The following is a 19,512-nucleotide window of genomic DNA, read 5'->3' as shown; positions in this document are numbered from 1 at the left end:
CTCGCTACTAAATTTTAAGCCTGCTGTCGTGGGTTTGTAAAGCGTCAAGCATCGTGGTTATTCGTCGGAAGTTGATGTGTGGGTCTCTGGTGGCTCAGGTACTCAAAAACACCAAGGGAGACATAGCGGCTTATCCTGGTTCTAGATATCGAGGCCCTACGTCCAACAGTGAGGTGTTCTTCGTGTTTAGTAGCTCCCGAATCGGGGGGTTACAATGGAGGAGAACGAGAGTTTGGCATGGGATTGTTCGGTGCTATCCTATGGCTCGTCGGCGGCGGTGTTCTTCTGCAGCCAGTAAGAAATTGGCCTTCTCTAGCTAGGTAGCCGGGGAGGAACTCCTTGGTGTTCCTCTCGGTTTGCTACTGTTCTGTTCTGGGTTTCTTTCCCTTTCTAGCTCTGGGAGCCGACCCTCCTCTTATATTCCGACGAAGATCGGGTACAAGTCGGTTTGGGGTTCTAGTCTATGGTCTTCATACGCCAGGTGTAGGAGGGTGCTGCCACGGCATGGGATGGACCTCTGAAACTGCTAGTTCATGACCTGGCAGCAATAGTAGGAGCTATCACTACCACTTGCCGATTGCCAAAACCAATTCTTGCAATAGTTGTGACTTTGTAGTGCAAAATAGTGCGCCAAGACCTATTATCAAGTAATGGCTTGCAGCTCCCCCACCCCTAACCGCAATTGCTCAACATCATGAGTGTCCTCTTCACCTAAACAGTTACTTCTCTATTAATACGGCTATATATAGCGTGCCCGGTGTATCTTTAGTTATCAACAACACAAGTCTTCTATTATCAGCTAAATGGGGTGAGTCATTTTTCTTTTGTGAGATACATCAGTTTCTTTCAGTAGGATTCAATATAATTTCCATTCATTTTGTCAGAATTGAAACATAACATGTAGGCATGGATCACATTCGCAGATGAAGCGTACAACAGTGGCACTGCTCATTTTGGTGAACATGATGTGCACTATTTCATACTTTGATCATGCAAGTTTTCTTAGAACAATGGCTGAAGAAACCGCCTTGCTGGCGAATTCGTTTGGAAGCAATGAAGGAACGAGCTCTACGAAGGGCACAAATCTTGGAAGGAAGCTGATGGACAGTATTGATAATTCACACCGCGAATTTACTATCTCAAGAATCAATGGCCTAAGGAACAACCCCCCAGCTCATCATCCCTAAAGTTCATAAATGTATGTCCTTCCACGCATATGGAGGATATCCTACATATTATAGACACGGTATGTTGCATCAGCAGGTTCTGGGTTTAGACCTATATCTAAATAATCTTTAGGGCTCAAGAAATGCTGTGTAATTGCGTGTCCTGAGCATACGCTCAATATTAATCAATAAACAGATGTCCTGTGTGCGATAAATCTATGGATGAAGTTCTTTGTGAAGGAACCTTTAGCCATCGTGAATAGCATTTACTTTGCCTCTACATCACGCTCTTTTTTCAGATTCTGAATAAGAGAACTGCTCCAGTACTCCTCTATTTAAAAACTGCACACATCTCGATGCAGCCCATTTAATAAATTAATTTTGTTATTATGTTGCACCTAGATCCCGCATGGGCCTGTCCATGCTAAGCCCTTGGCCAGCCCTGATTGAGAGGGAAAGTCATGTGTGCATGTATGAGGTCCCGAGCTCCTTGATCGGTGCACGACGGAGATCACGTCACCGTTTCCCTCGCGGACTTACACTGGAAAGTACCATCTCCATCTCCCTCCTATCCCCTGCGGAGGCCTAGGGCGGCGGATTTGGAATTTGGATTCCTGGAGAGGTGCCCTGGCGGCGCCATTCCTCCATTTGGCATGGGGTCAATGCCTCTTCGTGATGGACGCCTGCCGACTGCTGCCCGTGATTTCCACAACTGAGCAAAAGGGATCGAGAATCGCAAAAAAAAAAAAAAAAAAGAACATAAGGGATCGAGACCTTGCGCACGTGGCTTTCTGGATTAGGGCTGGGCACAGGCTGGGCTTGGAAGGGCTGGGCCCATGCGTGACCGATGCGCAAAAACAAAAAAATAATTTATTGAATGACTACTTCGAGATGTGTGTAATTTTTAGAAAAAGGAGTATCGGAGCAGGTCTCACAGAATAAGAATAATAATTTGAAATAAGACAAAGAAATTTTGTAAGGGTTTGTGCGAGCCTTGTGGGTGGTAGGAGCGGGGAGCTCGGGCTCGCCCTAACTCCTTCCAAAGGGTGCGCGCAAGCGTACCTGATGCGTATAGCCCCCGAGCCATCTATGGGATCGGTCGGGGGTCCGCCGGTCAGCTTCCTCTTTCCCAGGGACTTAACATATCCCTTTGTTAGACTCTCGTCAATTATCCAATATACTGGAAATGCAACAAAGGTATGATATTTGCAAATACTGATTGTATATGTGGAAATATTAGTAGTGACGATAAGAAGACTTAGAAGGGTGCCATATAGCTGTTTACTCGTGCCATGTTTGTCCAGTTAAATACTTGCTGGAACCTTGATTGTCTTATAAAAAAACATCTAAGATAGATGTTACCATTATTGCGTAAGGAACAAATCCTGAATTGTACGAAGCATATGGAAGTAAGCATACTGTTCAACATACTATAAGGAAAAAAAACTTATCACTTGGAAGTTGTTGCTTGATTTGATATATGTTAGTGTGTTTCAGAGAAGAAAATTTATCATTTAGTAATTGGTCTATCGTAGTAGATGACTCTTCTAGTGAGTGATCACTGGTAGAGAACCGAGCTTTACTCCCGGTGGGGAACTCCCTCTAGTCCCGTTTCCCCATCCGGGAGCAAGCATCCGAGACTAAAAGGGGGGTCCTTTAGTCCCGGGTCAGGAACCGGGACTAAAGGAGGACCTTTAGTCCCGGTGGGTAATACCAACCGGGACTAAAGGTGCCTCCTGACATGCCACGATGGCCGGCACCTTTAGTCCCGGTTGGTAATACGAACCGGGACTAAAGGTTTTTTTCTTTTTTCTTTTCTTTTCATTTTTTTGTTTTCTTTTCAAAATAGGTTTTCGAAGTCGTATTGTACGCTGCTAATTATACATTTATACGCGCATATAGTATGTTTCGGTTCAAGCACAATGAACGTATTAAATCACACAATTCAAGCATAGAAATATATATATATATATATATATATATATATATATATATATATATATATGCATGCATGCATCATATATATATTTACATGCATGTATGCATATGTGTATTTTACATTATATTATTTCATGTGCATATATTACAAAAGATTGCATTATAGTTGTTGTGACATAACAAGTTTCCTCTCATCCTCTAGCTTGGCTTCAATGGCAGTGTTGGGTCGAAGTAGAACTCGCCCTTGGAATCGATGACCTGCTCATTAAAAAATTCGGCTATAGACTCTTGAATTGCTTTGATTTAGTCTTGCCGTATGACCTTTTCCTCCAACCATCGAGTCTACAGGTTTGAATTAAAGGAAAATAAATTAATATATGTACATATATATATATATATAAAGACATAGTAACACAATCAATAATAATAATTAAATGAATATATAGTGTATTTTTAACGTACTTTGAGTCTCTCTGTAGGAGTTCTTTGGGAGAGCACCTTGATAAACTTGCAAACATAGTAACCACAGTAGTTGTTCCCCTATTCCTGCCTCAGACACCACTTTACGAGAAAAAGATTTATCATCCAATCTGGTGATCCGGTGAAAGCTATATGTTTAATTAATAAAGATGATGCGATTCAGGGGACTTACTTTCAAAGGGATTACATTCAATGGCGCTTTGCATTTTTCCATGTGTTGCTTCTCAATAAAGGTTTTCCAAACACTGCCCAATAAAAAATTTGCCACGTCATCAGATATAGTTAATCATCATGTTTGTGTGTATATATAGATGCTAGAGATCCCGAAATTACCTCTGGATAATATCTATCATATCTTGGTAGTCTTGTTGTGGTTTTCTCATCGAGTCATAGATTATCAAGTGACTTTTCACCAGATCGATGTCCATCAATATCCAGTGATTGCTGCATGTGTTTATAGGATATAACGCATAACACTCATTAATTAACTAGAATCAACATATGAGCCATTAAGGCTATGATCGACATGATTAACACTCACTTGAAGTTATAGGGAAAGAGTATACCCTTCTTGTGGCATTGGTTCACTAAGAAGTTCATGAGGTTACTCTCTGACTCAGACTTCCAATTAGTCTTTGGAGTAATTGGGTCTTTGAATACTATATGGGGATCAACAAAACCAATTTCATTGCAGCCTTCCTTTCTGAGCTCTGTCATTGTAAATCTGCATATATATAGTACTTGTTAGGATAATTTATATGCATATACACACATATGATGAGTTTAATAATAGATCGAAAGAATTATTACTTACAGGCAATAGCAGCTAATGATAACTTTGTCCAGAGAGGTCAGGTGGCATAGTTGATGAAATTCTGCAAAGTCAACATACATAACATCATCGCCACGGAACCAATGTTCGTCTCTAATTCTGACACCAACGCAGAAGTCTCCACTGGTAGACGCCTGCATGTACCACTTGTTTAGCAGATACATTTGCGTCCCCAGATCAGATAAGGCTTGAGGGTTGTATAGACTCTGGCCTAGTACAAATTTTTTCTTCCAAATATCAACCTCCGCCGCACTCTCAATGTTTCCATCACCAAACATCTGGTAAAGGTCGAGACCAGTCTCATCAAGAAATTCACCAAGGTGATCCAAATCGACATCCGGAGGTATGTTTGCCTGATGCATTAATCCTAAATTCGAACCATATTCATTACCAACAACTAGCGGGGGGATTGATTGGTGCGCTTGTTGTCCGAGTTGGGCAACTCCTTTCCCTACCCGCTTCTTTTTCTGTGCCACCTCAATTGACTTGGTGAGAGTGCGGTCATAGTCTGATAACATTGATTTGGACGGCTTACAAGATTCCCGCTGTTGTTGCTGGTAAGAAGTCACCTTTTTTCTTAGAATATCTGGAGCTACGAAGAAGTACGGTTTCTCCGGGTTTCTCCTTGCTTCTTGATTCATTTTAAGTTTGTCATAGAATCTAGACATGTCTTTTTTATATGCATTAGTTCCTTCTTCCTTCTCTTCAGATATTATTTTGGGAATAGCCCTTGGTTTCACGGTGGCTTTCTTTGTAGGCGGGGACTGGTTCTTCGTTTGAGGGGCTGGCCTCTTGCTAGGCTTCTTGGTAGGCGGGGGCGGGGGAGGCGTTGGAGACCTCCTTTGAGGTGTTGGCAGCGGCGTTGGAGACCTCCTTGGAGGTGGTGGCTGCGACGTTGGAGACCTCCTTGGAGATGGTGTGGATGCAGCCTCGTCTTCCAACACAATGTCATCGTACAGAGCACTATGATGATCTGGCAATTGAACAATTGGATTTAGGTTGGGGGAGGATCTGCTACAAAAAAAGGAATGACATATTATTATGAGCAGATTATTAATTATTTAAGCCAATACAAATTAATGATGTAGTGTTTTCATCCGCACGTACCTATGGTGAGGTAGTTCAGGAGGAGGTGGAGCCGACATCCCTGGAATGATGATGTAGCGCTTGCGCCATAGAATGAATGTCTTCTCCGCTTCTCCTAGAGTCTTCTCGCCATCACCTCCAGGAATGTCAAGAGGCAAATCACTAAAACCTTTTTCAGCTTTATCTACCGAGATGGTAGCATATCCTTCTTGGATTATATTCCCATGAATCCTTGGTGTCTTGGTTCGGTCGATAGGATTAACAAGACCGATAGCCACCTTGATTGTGGAATTCTCCTTCGGAATGTGTAGCTCACACGTTGTACAAGGTTCAGTGACGTCATCCACAGGGAAGCGCAGTCCTATGTCCCCTTGATTTGGTATCTCCGTGGAAGCGCAGCTGCTTTTCAACTGAACAGATTGGCTAATGTTGATTCCTGGCTCTGATGCCTGCTTGCTTGCACTCACTGCTATTTGCACTTGCCTTCTGATTTCCTCCTGCATTCTCACTTCAAGGTTTTTTCCCCGCTCCTGTGCTTCACGCACCGCTTCCTCCAACCTCTGGAGCTGCTATGCCTCTTCTTCCTTCTTTCTCTGGTGACTTCTGTAGGAAGGTCTGTCCTGAGGGAATCCATGCTCCCACGAGACACTTCCTTTGCCTCTAGTTTGGCCACCATGTTCAATAGTCCCGATGGCATATGTCAGCTCATCCTTCTCTCTGTTGGGCCTGAACGCACCACTAGCAGTAGCTCTCTAAGCATAAAACAATCTTTCTGCTGCTTCTTGCAGTCTTGCGCCATAAACGCACTTCCCTGTCTCCTGGTCTAGTGTTCCCCCATGACCGAAAAACCAATTCTTTGCACGTTCTCCCCACTCGAGTGATTCTGGTCTGATACCCTTGGTAAGAAGGTCTGCTTCCATTTTGTTCCACTTCTTAATGGCAGTCGGGTAGCCATCTAATCCCAAGGTATGGTGGTATGTCTTCTGTTGGGCATTACGTTGGTTCTTTATCACCTGACTCACACCCTCTTTCGAAGTCTTGTACTGTACAAACTCATCCCAATAGGGCCTCTGCTTTGAGATCGAGCCTGGGACAGTAAAATTTGGTGCTATGTTCTTCTTGACATACGTCGTGTATAGGTGTTTCTTCCAAGTCTGAAACTGGGTGGCCATCTTCTTCATTGCCCAATCCCTAACTCGCTCCTTCAATTCATCACCATCTATTATATCATCATAACCATCTGTTTGGAGCGTGAAATGTACCAAGACATCATTCCAAATTAACGCCTTGTCATGATCGGAGACAAAACTGATATGAGGAGCATTGGTCTTCTTCTTCCATTCACGGGTACTAATCGGGAGCCGGTCCCGTACAAGGTAACCACAGTGGTGCACAAATTTCATTTTATTCGGCCCCCCCGGTTCTCCTGTATCCACATTGAACTCCGAGATGATGAAGCGACCCTCCAATGGCTTTTTGGGACCTCGAACATTTTTACTCTTCGTTGTAGTTGTTGATGTCGATCCAGAGGGCTACAAAACATAAACATTATTTTTAATGTCATGAGCACACATAAGACATATGATAATATATATAGCTAATAATAAAAAATATATTGTTGCTCACATAAGACATTATTTTTAATGTCATGAGCACACATAATCCCCCCGCCAATATGTTGTTGCTCATTTTGTTCAAGAGCTAAGTACTGACTCCCGTCATCTGCATCCTCTTGCACGTTATTTTTAGCACCATCATCGCCGGCAACTTGAGTGCCAGTGTTGATCAAATTCATCATCAACTCCTCCTCATCCATATTTCTCGGGTCGGCCATCTAGCTTCAAAAAACAAAACCAATATATAGTACGTCAAATCTTTGCTTATTACATGCGTAAAATCTACGAACAATGTGCATTATTAAATCTTGCCCCTCGGTCACGGACGCAATTCGCCACACTAGGACGAACTACGTCGGTACTAGGGCGAATTAGGGCTATACATAAACGGCCGAGGGCAAATTGCGTCGGTGACTAGGGCGAACCACGTCGGTGACATCAACAGCGCGGTTCGCCCTGGTGTGATTGTTTAGCATTAACGATAACGATAATACGAATGTTGATCAACTAGGCCACGAGAAAGGGCGGTGTGACAAGAGTGGCGGTGCTCCACTCTGCCGTATATATGTCTGTACACATGGGTGAACGAGGGCGGCGGTGCTCCATCGTATACATAGAAACGCATGGACGAAATGCATATGAATACAAATGACGTATATATACGTGTCGGCGCGGTGGCCGGTGTGCTGACGACGATGACGTGAGGCGGGCCAGGGCGGTGTCGGTGCGTGATGTTGTGATCCTATGTACCATGTGAACCATGTAGTCATTCATCATATGAGAAAATTCTATGTTAATAATGTAAGTATAAGTCATTATGAAATGTAAGTATATGTGTCTTATTGCTCAGATAACCATTACTATTTCTGAAATGATAAGAATTTATTTTCTTCTTCTACAGGCGATCTCTGATGCTATGATATGAAGTTTGAAGATAGTCTTCCCGGAAAAAAATATGTAATGCTCATATTACTTTAGCAACATTAATATATTATATCTGTATATTCAAAGTTCACAAATGAAGAAACGTTGAAGTTTTCCTTCATTTGTCTGTAGCCATGCATGCAAGTCCAACCAAAACTGCTAACATCATCACATGTGATATTTTTGATAAACTAAAAAACGCTTAGTTTACAAACTGGGTATCAAAATTGAGTTCCTATTTGACCAGGATTTACAAATAATATATAGCGTGTTTATTATACAAGCCATGGATTTACATCGATCTAATTAATTTCTAAAGTAATTTCATTGGTGGTCCTTAATTAAACTTGTCATGAGTTCAGGTCCCAGTGATCTTAAAATGTATTTTTGTACCATAAAATGCAGTTTTTGACACTCTAATTAAACTTGCTAATTTATCCATATAATATCCAAATATTCAAAACTTGCGTTAAGATATGTTTTTTATTTAAAATCATTTAGAGTTCCAAATATCCATTTTTAGTTCCTAGATTTTGTGATTCAAAATTTGGAATTTTCAATCGACCTCGAGCGTTGACATGGCTTACACCAAAGTTGTAGTTTCCGACGTGATCTATAACTCGGCAGTGGAGGGCTCGGATGAATGTACAAAGAGATCGACGAATATATCACCTCGATCGAGCTCGGCAGTGTGGAGGGCCTCGGGCGTGGTGGGGCAACGCGCGGTGGAGGGCCTCGGGCGCGGAGGAGGGCGTGGTGGAGGGCCACGGGCGCGCGCGGAGGAGGGGCACGGGCGCGCGCGGTGGAGGCCGCACAAGGAAGAAGAGGGCGGCGCCGGTGTCACGGAAGGTGAACGGACGCGGCGCGAGGAAGAAGAGGGCGGCAGTGTTCGACGAGGAAGAAGACGAGCGGATCGATCTGCGCCAGGCGCTGGAGGTTATATACCAGAGAGAATTACTCCCGGTGCCAGCCACCAACCGGGAGTAAAAACCCTTTACTCCCGGTGCGTATTACCAACCGGGAGTAAAGGGTTTTTTTGGCGGGCCACGAAACTGCAGCCCACCTTTACTCCCGGGTGGGCTTCCCACCCCGGAGTAAAGGTGGCCTGCAGTTTCGTTTCCCGCCTGTTTTAAGCAATAGTCTTGTTAAATACAATAGAAATGCAATAGTTTTTGTTAAATACATAGTAAATTAAATAAAAGGCATAAAATTATTTTGTTAAAAATATGAATTTTCTTTTTGTTTATTGCACATAGGAAAAATCTATAACCTAACTTTTTTTATTTTTTGTTAGAATTATAAAACATAATGTAACTAATATTTATTATTTCGTTAATGCAAAAATATAGTGTTTAATTAAAATTATTAAAACTATTGGTTTTGGACAGGAAATTTGTTTTCACATCATTTTAACGTTAATATTTTAATTTTTCATCACTCAGTATCCTAATTTACCTTTTTGAGAGAGAAATCCCACCAAATCAAACATTGATTTAATTTGAAACATGACATAATAAACATCTGAATTCACAATTATTACATAATATCTCAAACACACACTATATTAAATCACTATATCATCAAGTGGGCACAACAGTGAACTTCTTTACGTATGTCCCTTGGTTATGATCGCTTCGTAACCATGGAGTGTCCTCATCATTTACCAAGATGCTAGGGTCTTTGTTCACTTTGAAGGGCGGAATTCGGTCATCCTTTTCATATTCTTCTGACATATCCGACTTGTCCTCAATTCCCACAATGACTCTTTTCCCTGAAAGAACTATGTGGCGCTTTGGCTCTTTGGTTGAGTCATTATCGTTTTTCCCTCTTTTTGGTTTGGTAGACATATCATTGACGTAGAACACCTGATTCACATCCTTGGCAAGGACGAATGGTTCGTCTTTGTACCCAATATTACTAAGGTCTACTGTTGTCATTCCATACTCGTTGTCTACTGTTACCCCGCCTCCGGTCACCTTGACCCATTGGCACTTGAACAATGGGATCTTCAAAGTAGGTGCATATTCTAGTTCCCATATTTCATCTATGCGTCCATAATATGTCTGCTTATTCCCATTCGGGTCTGTGGCATCTATGCGGACACCACTGTTTTGGTTGGTACTCCTTTTATCTTGGGCTACTGTGTAGAATATGTTCCCATTTATCTCGTACCCTTTGTATGTGACGATATGCCATGATGGTTGCATAGCCAATAAATACAGTTGTTCATGGATGCTCTCATCACCTTGACATTTTTTTCGCAACCAACCGCCGAAAGTTTCCATGTGCTTATGCGTAATCCAAGCTTCAGTCTTCCCTGGAAACTCGGATCGTAAGAGATCCTTGTGTGTCTCAATATACGGATCTACCAAAGAGGAGTTCTGTAGAACTGTGTAGTGCGCTTTATTGAAATAATCATCATCCATACCAATATATGTTTTCCTCCCTAGTGTCCCCTTTCCGCTTAGTCTCCCCTCATGTCTCGATTTAGGAACACCAATTGAGTCAAGGTCGGGAATAAAGTCAACACAGAACTCAATGACCTCTTCTGTTCCATAGCCCTTGGCGATGCTTCCTTCTGGGTGAGCACGGTTGTGAACATATTTCTTTAGGACTCCCATGAATCTCTCTAAGGGGAACATGTTGTGTAGGAACACAGGACCGAGAGTGAAAATCTCCTTGACTAGGTGAACTAGGAGGTGTGTCATAATATCAAAGAAGGAAGGAGGGAACACTAACTCAAAGCTGACGAGACATTGAACCACATCATTCTGTAGTTTAGCTAGATTAGTTGGATCAATTGCCTTCTGAGAAATTGCATTGAGGAATGCACATAGCTTCACGGTGGCTAGACGTACATTTGGAGGTAGAATTCCTCTTAATGCAACTGGAAGTAATTGCATCATGAGAACGTGACAGTCATGGGACTTTAAGTTACAGAATTTCTTCTCTGGCACATTTATAATACCCTTTATATTCGAGGAGAATCCAGATGGTACCTTAATGTTGTTTAAGCATTCAAACATGATTTCCTTCTCCTCTTTGCTTAGAGTGTAGCTAGCAAGACGTAAGTAATGGCGTCCATCATCTGTCTTCTCTGGATGCAGGTTGTCTCTTTCTCTTAAACAACGCAGGTCCTGTCGTGCTTCAAATGTGTCCTTAGGCTTTCCATACACACCCATAAAGCCTAGCAGGTTCACACAAAGATTCTTCGTTAGGTGCATCACGTCGATCGAGCTACGGAGCTCTAGGACTTGCCAATAGGGTAGGTCCCAAAATATGGACTTTTTCTTCCACATGGGTGCGTGACCGTTAGCGTCTTTCGGAATAGGTTGGCTTTCATGTCCTTTTCCAAAGACGGCTTTCACATCATTGACCATATCGAGTACATCCTCACCGGTTCGGTTGCGAGGCTTGGTCAGGTGGTCTGCCTTCCCTTTAAAATGCTTGCCTTTCTTTCTTACGGGGTGATTTGCAGGAAGAAATCGACGATGGCCAAGGTACACGACCTTTCGACATTTTTTCAAGAATACACCTCTAATATCACCGAAGCAGTGTGTGCATGCATTATATCCCTTGTTTGACTGTCCTGAAAGATTACTTAGAGCAGGCCAATCATTGATTGTTACGAACAACAATGCTCGCAGATCAAAGTGTTCCTGTTTGTACTCATCCCACACATGTACACCTTCTTTATTCCACAAAATAAGAAGTTCGTCAATAAGTGGTCTCAGGTACACATCGATGTCATTGCCAGGTTGCTTCGGGCCTTGGATGAGCATAGGCATCATAATGAACTTCCGCTTCATGCATAACCAAGGAGGAATGTTGTAGATACTTAGAGTAACAGGCCAAGTGCTATGACTACTGTTCTGCTCTCCAAAAGGATTGATACCACCTGTACTTAAAGCAAACCTTAAGTTTCTTGCGTCATTTGCAAACTTCAGGAATTCTCTGTCGATTGCTCTCCACTGGGACCCATCAGCAGGGTGTCTCAACATATTGTCTACCTTACGGTCTTCTTTGTGCCATCGTAACAATTTTGCATGTTCTTTGTTTCTGAACAGACGTTTCAAGCGTGGTATTATAGGAGCATACCACATAACCTTGGCAGGGATTTTCTTACGCGGACGTTCGCCCTCAACATCACCAGGGTCATCTCGCCTGATCTTATACCGCGACGCATGGCATACCGGGCATGCATCCAATTTCTCGTACTCTTTGCCACAGTATAGGATGCAGTCATTAGGACATGCATGTATCTTCTCTATTTCTAGCCCCATAGGACAGACAACTTGTTTTGCTTCATAGGTAGTGGCGGGCAATTCATTGTACTTCGAAAGCATCTTCTTTTGGATTTTTAGTAACTCTCCAAATCCCTTGTCAGATACACCATTCTTTGCCTTCCATTGCAGCAATTCTAGTGTGGTTCCCAACTTTTTCTGCCCTGCATCACAAGTTGGGTACAACAATTTCTTGTGATCTTCTAGCATCCGCTCGAACTTGATCTTCTCCTTTTCACTTTCACATTCTCTTTGTGCATCACGAATGACCTGACAAAGATCATCAGCTGGCTCATCTTTTGCGGCTACCTCTTCTTCAGCTTCTCCCATTGCAGTATCATTGAAGCACGCACCATCAGGAATAATATCATTGTCGTCCCATTGTTCTTCTTCACCTTCTTCCATTACAACACCGGTTTCTCCGTGCTTTGTCCAACAAATATAGTTTGGCATGAAACCCGACTTGAACAAGTGTGAATGAAGAGTCCTTGAGCAAGGATATTCCACCGTATTCTTACATATGGCACATGGGCAGCACATGAAACCGTCGCGTTTGTTTGCCTCGGCCGCACGTAACAAAGAATGCACGCCGTCAATGAACTCTTGGGAGCGGCGATCAGCATTATACATCCAATGACGGCTCATCTGCATTATATGACATAAATATCATATTAAAACCTAGATCATAATTAATTATTTATACAACATGCGTGCCACCACAAAAGATACAAATTTATGAAAGCATCGCTACAATGTAGACAATCCCAACTACCACTAAAAGAACTAAAGCTAAAATACATTTCAGGAACACAAGGATTTCGCGATCAATCTCAACTAAAACAGACAGATCCCCCGATTGTGCAACATCTTTGGGCTTCTTCGGCTGGATCACTGCCTCAATAGCCGTCGTATCTGCCTGTTGTGCAAGATATTTTTGCACGAGTTCAACATACTCTTCCTCCCAGTAGAAGCCTGAACATCGTCCACTGCCATCCCACTGAAATTAAAACAAAAAATTAGAACTTTAATCACAACCATCATGAAAATAGGTATAAACTAACCATAATCATTAAATACGATAAAATAACTCACATTGCGATCCGGACACTTGTAGAAGATACGATCCTTGTTGGGACCCTCCTTCTTCACTCGGTACTCCATCACAATCTTCGTCTCATCACGACACTTGCCGCATGGAATGAGAGGAAGGCCCGGCCTAAGTCGCTTTGGAAACCCATGAGAGGCCGAGGACCCGGAAGTAGTTGCCATCTACTCTCTATACTCATTTTTTAATACACTATAAATTTCTCCTTTTATAAACAAATAAAATTAACAAACTATAAAATTATCTAGATCTCTAAACAATGATATTTTTAATGGTCATTGTGTTCTCATCTTTTACTGCGGCAGGTAAGTAATTCATATGATATTTCCGCAAATTAACAGAAGAATGGGAATGTACACACATAACAGACTACTACGACGATATCAGGACGTGTGAATAAATAACCATCCGTACTAGTTGACCTTGCTTACGTGATCATCTCGGTGAGCATTTCTCCACCGGACGGCACCGTACTTGGCCACGGAAGAGCTCCAATTCTACGAGGAAGGGAACATGGTCTTCCACGACCGTTGCCGCTCTCCCTCGTAGAATCAAAGCTCCTCCTTGACGTCCGTTACCGCTCGGCAGAGAACATGCTCGCCGAAATGAACACGGTCCGCTAGTTCAACTAGTACGGATTTTCTATAATTTTCTAACTATTTTCTAAGTTTTTCATTTCATAAAAAGTTAAAATAAAAAGTACGGTGATTGACAGACTACTGCGACGATATCGGGACATGTGAATAAATAACCATCCGTACTAGTTGAACTTGCTTACGTGATCATCTTGGCGAGCATTTCTCCACCGGACGGCACTGTACTTGGTCAAGGAAGAGCTCCGATTCTACGAGGAAGGGAACACGGTCTCCCACGACCGTTGTCGCTCTCCCTCGTAGAATCAAAGCTCCTCCTTGATGTCCGTTACCGCTCGACAGAGAACATGCTTGCCGAGCTGAACACGGTCCGCAAGTTCAACTAGTACGGATTTTCTATAATTTTCTAACTATTTTCTAAGTTTTTATTTATATATACTACGTTTAGGTACGGTGATTGACAGACTACTGCGACGATATCGGGACATGTGAATAAATAACCATCCGTACTAGTTGACCTTGCTTACGTGATCAGCTCGGTGAGCATTTCTCTACCGGACGGCACCGTACTTGGTCAAGGAAGAGCTCTGATTCTACGAGGAAGGGAACACGGTCTTCCACGACCGTTGTCGCTCTCCCTCGTAGAATCAAAGCTCCTCCTTGACGTCCGTTACCGCTCGGCAGAGAACATCCTCGCCGACTTGAACACGGTCCGCAAGTTCAACTAGTAAGGATTTGCTATAATTTTCTAACTATTTTCTAACTTTATATTTATATATACTTTAACCTTCTTTCATGTAAATATGCAAGCTTGAAGTGATTTTGAGCTCAAATTGCTTACAAATGAAAAAAACCACAATAAAGAACCATAAATATATATAGTGAACAAAATGGCATAAGAAAATGGTAAAAAATGAGAGTATGAGATTGGTAACCTTTACAACTGAAGAATCGACGGAGGAATCGAAGAAATCGACGGAGGAATCGAAGAATGGATGGAGGAACAATGGAGGGAGGGAGGAAGCAAGAACACTACTGCAGTGAGCTTCAAAATGTGCTGAGCTCGGGCTCGGGGAGGAAGGAGGAGACGGCCGATTTATAAAGGGAGAACATTTAGTCCCGGTTGATGGATCCAACCGGGACTAAAGGTAACTTTCCAACCCCGGGCGCAGCCACGGCCCAGGAGTAGACCTTTACTCCCGGTTAGAGCCACCAACCGGGAGTAAAAGTATACCTTTAGTCCCGGTTGGTGGCTCCACCAGGACTAAAGGTCCCTGCCACCTCTGTCTGGCGCAGTAGCCGTTGGGCAGGGACCTTTAGTCCCGGTTGGATCCACCAACCGGGACTAAAGGTATCTCTAGTCCCGGGAGCAAAAAATCCCGGGACTAGAGCCCATTTTGACCGAGGATCAAAGGTCTGTTCTCTACTAGTGGATCTAGCTAATTTTTTATGAGGTTGGTCTTTCCCCAGGTGGTATCTTACATCAAAAGAAATAATTCTTTTGTGGCTAAAGCAGCAAAGCCATAGCTATGTTTGTGAAAATCATGGTGTTCTAATTGCATTAGTGAAACCCCATAGTCTACAGTTTTAGCAGCTAGAAATTTAGAGGTAATCATGGTAACACATTTGTCTACTTTTGGGTTGCCTGAACAAACATCCAGTTTTCTCTGTAAAGTTGACAAGGTTGTCTGAATACTAAAGTTCTGCCCGATGTGCTTCTTCTGCAGGCATTGCCCCATCAATTTCAAGAAGACCCGTGAACATAGCTCTAGAAATCCAAAGTATTTGTCGGTGCGCATGCCATCAAGTTGTTTTCATGTTATTGGGTGACATAATTATATCATCAACCTTATTTGTTTGTCGGACATGTCAAAATATTCGGTGCATTTGTTACGATTCTTATTCACAGAGAGAAGTGCGCATGCACAAAACCCACTGCCCTAGTCGGTTTAGAGAACAAGAAAGACAAGCTAATGGTTGTAGTACACAAATTTGTTCGGTGCGCATGCCATCAAGTTGTTTTCATGTTATTGGGTGACATAATTATGTCATCAGCCTTATTTGTTTGTCGGATGTGTGGAGATATTCGGTGCGTTCATGATGATTCTTATTCACAGAGAGAATTGCACATGCACAAAACCCACTTCCCTAGTTGGGCGATGATACTTTTATTGTCAGGTAATGCCAACCAATCTTTCTCCTACATATAACACATATAGTTCCAGCCCATTCATACTTCCAAGTGAGCAAGCTAGGTGATTCCAGGATAAACTACTTATCATCATCTGTCTGTTGCCTGACACGATGCTATTTTTATAAACGTCTTTCCATTGTCTCAGGTCACAGTTACCTAAGAAGTTATAAATAATGCATTTGAATCACTTTTCCATTTGATTTTTAATATATTGTGCCCTGTCCAAATTCTTCAAATTACTCAGTTGTGGTCAAGTACATGAAAAGAAAGAGCCATATTTGGTCTGTTTACAGAACAGGAAAGACTGGCTGATGGCTGTAGTACACAAATTTGTAAGTGGCAAGAGCCTATAGTCTTCGTGAAGTAATAATAATACCTCACTTTTGATACCAGACACTATATACCACTCTATGTACAAGAAGGTCCGAAATAGGCGACTAGAAAGGGGTGCATAGGAGGCTCAAGTTTTTCTCCTTTCAAGAATGAAAGAGCGGGGCCTATATCTGAAGACAACCCATGCGAACCTCTTGTGTAGGGCTAGCAAGATCTTGCAGTCACAGCGGACTTAAGGATCCTAAAAACTAGGATAGAAAGATGCAGATGTTGTCGGAGGTGAAAAAGGATGAATTTGAACACTTATAGCAAAGACCGGCTTAGCCTAAATCCAAAACCGGCTTAGGCTAGTTTGGCAGATTTTAGCCTTCAACTCCCTGAGAAAAATATCGAAACCCAACCAAATGATGTCCAAAAATTATAAAATTTGGTGGAGAGACTTATAAAATAATACAGAATATCAGCACCAAAAGTCACCACAATTGGAGCATATCCAAAAAACGGCTGGTTTTGAAAACCAGCCTCAGTTGTTTTTTTCCAACCTAACTCCTCTGCAACAAGAAATTTAAATCAATATAAATGAGCTCCAAAGGTCATGAAACTTTGCAAACACTTCCACTAACCCATTTTGAATATATACCCAGAGATCTTGCCAAATAGATCCAAGCTTCCTCAGGAATTTCAAAATCCCTACCTCAATTTGGGTTTTTGCAAAAAATCCTCAAAATGGTGATTTTTAGATGCTTAAGGTGAATCTATTAAGGGCAATGCATATGCATGTTCCCAAGAACTATTACCACCTAAATATCAATCAAGAACATCTCCCAAAGAATAGCACGAAAATGTTCATGAATTTCACCAAAAGAGGCTAAAAACAAGGGGTTCTTCATGGGAGATTATAGCTTGGCTTCAAGCCATGACTTGACCAAGTTCCAAGGACCCCCAAAACCACTCAAAACACTAGGATATCGGATCAAACATAGATCTAAAAATTCTCCCTAAAATAACCCCAAAATAGAGAAAACATAGATTTTAGATGATAAGAAAGCCACTAATCAAAGTTAGATGGCAAAAAGCTCAACAATAAGAACCTCCCAGTCTCCTCCTAAATACATCGAAGGGTAAAAAAGCCATCTTCGCGACTAAGCTTCACCTCGACAAAAGCTTTGTGATGATGTCACATGTCCTCCAACTCGCCACTCCTGGTTTGAGGCCCAAACAGATCAAACCTACCAAAGATGGTTTTGAGGCACAAACCACTGGACCGTCCTTGCTCAGTTTTGAGGACCAAACTGGCAAACCCTCATGCATGCCTTGTTAGGCATGACTCACTGATGTTGATGCATGTCCATTCTCCATATCCTCGACCTGGCAGCAATAGCAGGAGCTATCACTACTGCTTGACGCCAACTGCTGAAACCAATTCTTGAATAGTAGGTTGTATGGAACCAGCAGTACTAGATGGTTCTATAGTAGTGCGACATAATGCGCCAAGACCTATTATCAAGTAATGGCTTGCAGCTCCCCCACCCCCAGTTGCATAACATCATGAACGCCCTCTTCACCTAAACAGTTACTTCTCTATTAATATGGCTATATATAGCATATCCAGTGTATCCTTGGTTATCAACAACACGAATTTTCAACTAATCAGCTAACTGGGGTGAGTCCTTTTCTTTTTGTAAGCTATATCTATTTTATTCAGTATGATTCAATATAATTTCAAAATGTACTAATTATGTCAGAAACTGCAGCAAAACGACATACACGCAGATGAAGCCTTCAACTGTGGCGCTACTCATTTTGACAAACATGATGTGCACAATGGCATACTTTGATCATGCAAGTTTTCTTGGAGCAAAGGCCAAAGAAACCACCTTGCTTATGAATTCATATGAAAGAAATGAAGAAACAAGATTTAGGAAGGGCATAAATCTTGGAAGGAAGCTGATGGATTCTAGTCTTTATTCAAGCCACGTCTTTTCAGTCAGTGACATCAATCGCATAATGAACCCCGGCCCTCGTCCTTAATTAGTTCATGGTTGCATCATGTATGTCCCTCCACACATTTGGAGGACATTATATATATGTGATGTATCAGCAGGTTCTAAAGTCCCTTGTGTCATTTGAGTTTAGACCTATCTAAATAATCTCTGGGGCTCGTGAAATGTGGTGTATTTGTACTGAGCGTACACTCAATATTAAACAATAAATTAAAACATATCCTGTGCACGATAATGATAGACTCAGATAAATCCATGGGTGATGTTCTTTATTGAAGAAAACAAGTAAAAGTGTCAATCAATATATAAGGGCACCTGTGGCATTTCATATTGTATGTCTCGGAAAATATTCAATATGTAGTGATGTTCAATCAATTTTGATGACTCATCAACTAACTCAATTTTGATATGGCGAATTTGAATATTTGTGTCTATCTGTATATGCCAGTAAACTTTGCAGTGCTCAACTGAGGTGGTTTTGGATATAGAGTGAAAAGCCATACCCTCAAAGGAACATGCATGTAAAGGAGAACAACACGATGAGCTCATTAACGAAGTGCCATGTTTCTATGTCAAAAAGATGGTAATCACTAATCACTTACTGTTCATGATACGGAATTTAGTTCATCACGTTTTCTATAGTTTTAGACTATGATTTAATTTACTGGTTCCTCCCTTTTTGTCTTAGATATATGTGCCCTACCACACCATGTAACGAAGAGAACTAAAGCCAATCTAAATGATCCTATGGAGAAGTTGATTTCCCTTGAGGTGAAAATACAAAACAAGACAACAAAAGTTGAAAATATCCAACATCCATGCCATTTAATTTCTCCTAATCAAAACTGCAGATATTCTATTGGACTTTGAGTCCTTTAGAAGAATTCTGTATCAGATGAAAACATAGCACATGTCACACCTCTCTGACATTTGCACATTTTTAATTATGCACATCGCGG

The 19,512-nt window shown here is 41.9% G+C and overlaps 1 long non-coding RNA gene across 1 annotated transcript; it reads left to right on the top strand.

Annotated features, from left to right (window-relative positions):
- LOC136494516 (uncharacterized) lies at window positions 1–1,381 on the top strand. The gene is made up of 2 exons (XR_010768621.1): window positions 1–808; window positions 885–1,381. It is a non-coding gene; the product is annotated as an uncharacterized lncRNA (long non-coding RNA).
- Window positions 1,382–19,512: the final 18,131 nt, after the last annotated feature.

Source organism: Miscanthus floridulus, chromosome 11 (genome assembly GCF_019320115.1).
Source record: "Miscanthus floridulus cultivar M001 chromosome 11, ASM1932011v1, whole genome shotgun sequence".
Lineage (NCBI taxonomy): Eukaryota > Viridiplantae > Streptophyta > Magnoliopsida > Poales > Poaceae > Miscanthus > Miscanthus floridulus.
The sequence above is the reverse complement of the archived record's forward strand: the minus strand, read 5'-3'. Positions and strand labels throughout refer to the sequence as shown.